This window comes from Hibiscus syriacus, unplaced genomic scaffold (assembly GCF_006381635.1).
Source record: "Hibiscus syriacus cultivar Baekdansim isolate YM2019G1 unplaced genomic scaffold, ASM638163v2 tig00113725_pilon, whole genome shotgun sequence".
Taxonomy (NCBI): domain Eukaryota; kingdom Viridiplantae; phylum Streptophyta; class Magnoliopsida; order Malvales; family Malvaceae; genus Hibiscus; species Hibiscus syriacus.
This window is the reverse complement of record NW_024063471.1, coordinates 16,777,254-16,785,403: the sequence shown is the minus strand read 5'-3', so window position 1 is coordinate 16,785,403 and position 8,150 is coordinate 16,777,254. Positions and strand designations below refer to the sequence as shown.

At 33.5% G+C, this 8,150-nt stretch overlaps 1 pseudogene; it reads right to left on the bottom strand.

Annotated features, from left to right (window-relative positions):
• Positions 1-1,691: 1,691 nt before the first annotated feature.
• LOC120187709 lies at positions 1,692-5,256 on the bottom strand (annotated as a pseudogene).
• Positions 5,257-8,150: the final 2,894 nt, after the last annotated feature.

Genomic DNA, 8,150 nt, shown 5'->3' with positions numbered 1-8,150 from the left:
CCCAACATGATTGCTACCAAGTATGAGGGGTCGAGTCTAGCAGCACATGGATTTGCCAAGGAGTGGCAAGAGCACCTTGACTTTGCCAGAGCTTGTTTACACAAGGTGAGTAAGTGGACCAAGAAGTGGGCAGATCGAAAGATGAGGGACTTGTATTTCCAGGTTGGTGATCTAGTCCTTGCCAAATTGACTGGAATCTTGTGCAACCTGATGGTGCACAAAGGGCTTGTACGAAGATACGAGGATCCGTTCAAAGTTGTGAAGATGATAGGCACCATGGCCTACAGATTGAAGTTGCCTTCGATAATCCGAGCTCATCCTGTGTTCCATGTTAGTTTGCTCAAACCATACAACCATGACGAGGAGGATCCCAATCAAGGCAAGTCACACTGAGCGCCAGTCAGAGTAAAAGTCTCCTATTATAGGGAGATAGCAGACATCTAGGTCAAGAATGTAATTCGACGACCAGGACACCGCCCGAGGCATGAGTACTTTTTTTTGTGGAAGGGAATTCCCGAGAGTGGAGGGAATTAGAAACATGCCGAGGGACTTTGGCAATTCAGAATCGAGATAGATCAGTTCCATTCCAGACGAGTGACAAGCGTGTCACTAAATCCGACGGGGGAGAATGTCACAGATCGTGAGCCCATGACCGAGGTCACAACGCAATAAGGAGCCCATAAAAACCTAGGTGAAATTTTGGGCCTTGCCAGACCATTTCAGAATGGTCCATTTTGTGAAGATAAAGAGCCATGCACAATTATGGAAGGAGAATCACTTGGTTAATGTAGGTTCATCTTGATTCTTTCCATATTCTTTGTAATCTTCTTTTTTAGGCAAGTTATCAAGGTCATTGTATAGTTTCCTTAGTTAGAGAGATCTTGTAATTATGATTCCTTATATTGGAGGATTGTATTCAATCTGGTTCGTTAATGTACTTAGATCTTAGTCGTTCATTGATGGGAGCCTCCACTATAAATTGAGGCATCTCCTCCTCATTTGTACTCACTTTTTCATTTTGAGAAATCAAAGAGCATTCTCTCAATCTCGTCTTGTTCTTGTGTTGGCTCTCGTTCAAAGTTTTTTCTTTCCGTTACTAATCTAAGTATCTTTGCTTGGATTGTTTTAGGCTGACTTAGCCTCATTCTTTGAAGAAGCGACTAAGGCCGCACGTTCGAGACATTAGAAGTTCCAAGGGCGTGACAGTATCTAATAAAAAAATTTAATTGAAACTACCTCGATTTCCAAAATTAACTTATATGGTTAGCAAACCCGAATAATCAAATGTTTGAAATACCTCAAAGTCCCGAATTATTTTCCACCCATTCCACCAAAATCACTTGAATTAATTGGATCTCGACATACGAATCATCATCAAATTGATAATTGAATGCCTTTGTTTCGATTTTGAAATGTTCAGAGGAAATTAGGGTATTTAAGTTATAAAAAAACTACATTGATGTGCCCATCGAGTTCCTGAAACAAACTTTAAATGACAACCTTTATTTTCCTCAACATCTACAAATGCATACACGTCAAAAAGAATAATATATTTTATATGCATAGATTAGTAGAGTATTAAATGCAGAAGCAATGGTGGCCAATTCCTTTTTAGTTTGCTCTCAACAGCCACAGCTCAGAGAAACCAACGCTGGTTGATTAAATATTCAATTACACCTGTTGAGTGGCCTTCAACTATCATCTTGTTTTGTTGTTCCTACTCTGCAATTTGTGGCATGTCCTACTGTGGATAGAAAACAATTTTGAGAGTAAAATTTATAGCTTTTAGCCTCAATGACGATTTGTCTCAGCCCTCCAATTGGTGATAGGACCATCAAGCAATCACCTAATACAATACAAATCTGGGCAAAAAAAGAGACCCCAATAAGCACAGTGAATCAATTTGGGTTAATGAACTTTGAATCCAAATTTTCTTACCCAGTTAGTCCACCATGATAGTCCGAATTTCCTTGGCTTATAGATAGCAAGTCACATTATGCAGGGGAGCTAAACCACAAAATGAAAGTGAAAATTAGTAAATGAAGGATTGTGGATGCTGAGTTTTTAATTCTAGTCCTATGGGATGCTAACCCTATGGTTTTAAATAAATAGTGTCTATTCTTGAAACGTTCGTATAATGTTTGTTTATTAAGTTAAATAAAAGTGTGTTTGATTTATTTATATTCACAAATAAACTCGTTTATCGACACCTTTATAAACTTGTTTATCCGGTTCTCCTTTTCCTTTTATGTTTATATTTTAAGGTAAGGACTAAATTGTACATAGATTGAACTTTAAAGTTCAAACTGTAAAATCTAAAATGCTTAATCTAAAAAGCTTAAGGACTATGGCATAATTTCACCATTTGTCTTTAGTTTGCAAGTAAAAGGATGAAAAGAGAGTGTCGGTTGCCTAATATTAAACGAACATTAAACAAATACGTTTGTGAACGTTGAACAAATATATTCACTAACGTTAAACGAACATAACCTTATTTCTTCAATCACGATCCATTTACATCCCTAAAACCGTAGGGGTAGCATCCCTATAATTCGCAAAATCTGAGAAAAGAGATTGCATGAAGAGAGAATGTGACTTACATAGTACGAAGTAGGTGCAAAAGCAAATACTCCGAAAAACTGAGTAGTCTGTTGAAGAAGGGAAACGTAATGGCAATGAACATTGTGAATGCTGCAAAAGAAGAGATGACCATGTATTAATCATGACTTTGATTTTCTTTCAAGTAACTTGAAATAAGTCAAAGAGTTCACTCACCAACAAAAAAGTTTCGAACAATGAATCGAAGTGTCGTCGAGGGACTGAAATTTAGTTTCTTGACGAGCACGGTTTCTATCATGTCAAATACTGGCATTGCATAGATCTACATAAACCCACAAATCTAATCAGTGAAAAGTCACGATACAATCTGAACTAGTAGATTGATAATTGATTTAATCCAAACCTGGTAGCTTCCAATAACATGAACAACAACAAACATGTTAGCCATAGCAATAAGCCATGCCGGTTTCTCCAATGAAATGAGAATGTTGTCTTCGATAGCATTCCCGAACATCCAGTAGCCAATTAAGGTAACAGGGAAGTAGCACAAGGCGACAACGATATAGGCAACGACAACGCCTTTCCACATCGGTCCCTTTGACGGCTTCTCGTGTGTAGATGGGATCGTAGCTTGGATCTACAAGACTACATTGTGACCAGCATAGGCAAAAGCTATTTCACCCAAACCACTGAAGAAATTGAACACTGTACCGGCTGCAGACTTAGCTTTGTAGCCATAATCTACACCTGGTTGAACACCCTTATACACTGAAGCTCCCCAAGCAATAGTAGAGTAACTGGTATGGGAAAATAATCATCAAACCATGCATTTTCATATCAACTATTAACAATGATACATGAGTAAATGTATAAAATACCTCAGGGACATGACTGTTGCAGCTAGGGAGACACCGGAAATGGAGTTGAAATTGGGTAGGTGAGACAACACGAAGTGAACGGACGAGAAAATCATGATGAAATAGGTTAGTTTTATCTGTTTGCAGGTTCTGCAGACAGTGTCATGGAATTTCTTCAATGATTGGTCTCCTGTAACCATGTAAATTATGCAGACGCTAACTTCGACAAGAAGTTGTTGTGGCACCACGATGTAGAGACCGAGTTTTTCACCAAAGGCGTATTGACCGAGTTCGTGGTATCGGTCGAAATGTTTTCTGGGGACCATCTCGTGCATCTCGACCATTTGCCATAGTGTATAGAGAGTTATGATCCATGACAGGACTAGGACAGTCACACCAGGTCCCCTGAAGAACAAAGAAGAGATGGTTAAGACTAAATGCCTGCAATGAATGGAATGACGAGAACATACCATCCGAGTTGCGATAATGCATAGGGAAGACCGAGGACGCCGGCTCATCAATGAGCTATCTGCCTTGATAAATTTTCTTCAATCTGTGGCTGGCAGTGGAAACAAATTCCCTCAATTTGTGCAGATAATATGCGTTTCTTCAAATAGTAATAAATATTCATATATGTAGAGTTTCTAAATAATCCCATAATTTCATTCACTCAACATGTAATGCAAAAAGGTCTCTTTAGAAAACCAAAAGGTTGAAAACAATTAAGGTGCCGTGAGAAGGAAGGTACTCTCAGCCAAGAAAATGAGCTAAATTAATTGTACAAAACTGACTTGTGATGAACAATTCATATCAAGGGTTTAAAAAAAACCATTGAACACCAGAATAATCTTTCAAGCTTAAAGTTAAGAAAATTCTCTGATAAAAATGAAACAGTTGCAGACATGCCAAAAACTAATCTTCATGTTTTATCATATATTTTTCGTTGGACGTGTAAATGAACAAAGCATTCGACGAACTGTTTGTGGATCATTCGTATAAAGTTCGTTTATTAAGTTAAATACATGACTATGAACAAAATTTTTATTTTTATTTAATAAACAAATGAACATGAACAGAGATGTGTTCGATTCGTTCATGTTCATGAACAAACTCGTTTATTAGCATGTTCATAATTCATGAACAAGCTCGTTTAATGACTCGTTTAGGAGCTCGTTTACTTTTTTATTTTTTACATTTTAAATTTTGGTGAATGTACGGACTAAATTGAAGAGATGGTTAAATTTAGAGTTTAGAATATGAAGCATAAGGAGTTTATGCACTAATGGCATAATTTTACTATTTTTAGCTTACAAATAAACATGTTCAAACACTGAATGAACATGTTGGTGAATAAATAAACAAACGGTAAATGAACATGTTCGCGAACACTAAACAAATATGTTAGCAAAAGTTAAACAAACATATTCACAAATACTAAATGAACACAAAAGCATTTTAAAAATAAATAAACGAACACAAGCAAGATATTAAAAATTAAACGAACACGAATCGAACATGAACACCTTTAAAAATAAACAAATAAACATAAACACAATATTATTTGTCCAAGCTCGATTCGTTTACACCCTAATATTTGCACCCCTAATTTTCGTGAAAGTTGTTAAAGGGGTTTCTTTAATCTTTCATGTGGTCTTATGGAAACTGAAAAGTGCTAAAGAACAAAAGATCATACATGGAAACAAACTGAAAACGACAATGCTCCAATGAGCTTAGAAAGATTTTCATTTAAAAAATGCGTTAAAATTGCAAGCAAAAGGCTTGGAAAACTTACACTGTTGTTGCTGGCATAATCTTCATCAGTAGGAGCTTGAGTTCCCATGTCTGAAATGCAACAAAAAAACAATATTGGAAGTTGGGAGCATGGAAAAAAACCACCTGGTTTTGGGCTAGTATTTATAGAAATATCTCAGTTTAAAAATAGGGCTCAACCTCAGGATTTCTTCAAAGTGGACGATTTTGATGTTTAGTTTGACTTAACAAACTCTTTATCCTGACAAGTATAAAAATGGGACTAAATCCAACTCATTAAATAGTCTTAGTTGATTATATTTTGAAAGAAATTACATGAATTAACACATGTATTTAATAAAGGACATAAATTAAGCTCCAAAAACTTGGTAACTTTTAGAAAATTGCGAAAGAGAAAATTATTCAGAGAATTTTTTTAATATTATTTAAAAATATATTGTGATTTCTATAATAATTTCAAAGTCGTCTATAGAGATGACATAGTTTAAGTCGTAACTTGTTAATGTAATAAAAAAGGTTTTGTAAACAAATTTTATACTAGTTGTTGATGACATGTGTTTGGATGAACATAAACTAAGTGCCAACAACATAAGTATGTATCTTATATTTCATCATTCAATAAATATATATTTTAAAAATATATTTATAAATTATAAGCTTAAAAAATAATATTTAACCAAATTAGTAGACGTTTACATTCCCAAATATCATATTAGTTTGATATTAATCTTTTCAACATAATTATATTAAATAAATATTTTTTATTGTAATTTTTATTTTTAAAATAATAATTTCTTTTATTAACTATACTATCGTTATATGCTTGACATAAAACTAAAATTACACAAACGCTTTTGGGTTTTTTTTAAAAATAAAATTTTACAGATATATTTAAAACAATCAATTGGTGGTATTCTATTGTACTTACCCCGTCTAGAATTTTCATTTTATCTATACATCGTGATTCACTACGACTATAGAATTAAAAATAATTTTTGTCTTATGATTTGTAAGATTAAAACCATTTTCGTATTACTATTTATATGTGTTCTGAGACCTACCTAATCCATGTATAGTACACTCATATTAACTTATTTTCTGTATCATATCATTTTACATTTTTCAAATTATAATATTGAAAAAAACAATTCTAATCGATACTAAATCAAATAATATTCAATTACGTGTGGTTTATCATTATTATTTTTATGTTGTTTTTTAAATTATAGTTGTGCTTGAGATGTTATATATATATATATATACCTATCATAAAACTAAAAGTTTACACCATTTTAGGATCGTTGGATGAGATAAAATCAAATATTAAGATTAACTTGTTTTTATTTTAGTAAATATCTTCTCATTTCTTATCTTTAATCTTAATCTTTAATTTCCTCTCGTCCTACGATTAGGTCATATAATTTAAAAAAAAAATCGGGTTTGGGTCGGGTCAGTCAAGTTTTTTTAAAGGTGATGTTCGGATCGGGTCGGATTCAGATTTAGTGTGAAAAATACCCGACCCGACCCAAAAAAATAATTTTACCTTATATATTTAGGAATAATTACAATAATACCCCTCTATATATATTATTTTTTTCAATTAAATCAATGTTTTTATTGAATAAAAATAATAATTTTTATTATTTTAGGTCGGGTCGGATCGGGTTCGTATTTTATCTAAAAAAGTCGGGTAGGTCGGGTGAAGGGTGTAAAAGTTTCGGGTCGAGTTGGCCGAAACCAGACCCATGCCCACCTCTACCTACTATCCTAAAAGGGTGCAAAACTATATATCATTTGGCAATATATCATGGCAGTTGCTATCCACTGGTGCTCGAACTTAAGAACTCTAGAGATAATAATTATTTCTTTAACTACTAAGATTGCTTGGTTCATATATATATATATATATATCGATGTGTTTGTGTATTTTTATAATATTTATTTTATCTTTTTTGTCATGTCGTATTTTTAATCGAGTTATAGTTATCTCATATTTCATATAATTCAATACATCTCTAAATTTATTAATTTTAAAATTATATGATTACATCTAATATTAATTAATTCAACAGCGAACAGAGGTTACGTAGGTTTGGAGTTAGAATTTTGAAAATAGAGGTTTCAAAGAGCTTCCTTAAGGTATAAGAATGAGTCGTCTGTCTTGCATGCATTGAATTTTCCACCACCTTTTTTTAACAATAACACATAAAATCAAAATCGAACCGTATTCTTCTATTACAATTATAATGTAGTTAATTTGACTATGGAAGATTCAACGCTATCTAAAAAGTAAATTAATATCTTTAATCTAACGCATGTCAATTAGATTAATTTTTTTGAATACAAAATACTCATCATTTATATGGTGTCAATATTGTTGGTTAATATTTTTCTTTTTTAAAAAGGCTGGAAGTCGACCCTTTCCTATCACTAGTTATGTAACTTCGAGGAGTCATCTTGCTTTTCAATTCTATACGTATAAGTTTCAAAAACACGTCGACTGTTTCATTTCTTCATCTCGCTCGTATTTTTTTCATACTGTTGAAAAAATTAATTGCCGCAAAACAAGGTGTTAGTAATGACCGAAAAATGTTATATAAATCAAATTAAACAAGTTGTGGTAATCCACTACCTTCATCTAACTCGTAATTTTATATTAGTTATTGATGACATGTGTTTGGATGAACAAAATCGTAGATCGATTTTGTGAGTTCCGAGTAGCATGATATTTGCGAGGACTCCTTCCAAAAGGATCAGGACCGATAAGAGTTTGGATGCTTATAGGCTTCTAAGTGTTTGGCCCCATAGTAACTTGTTAGTCAATCAAGTACATTTCGAGGATAAAATTTCTTTTAAGAAGAGAAGAATTGTAAAACCCCAAATTCCAAGCTAGTAGTTTTGGGTTACGCGAGAGGTATGTGGACCCCATGGATTTCATAATTAAAGTCGTTGGGTCAAGTTGGG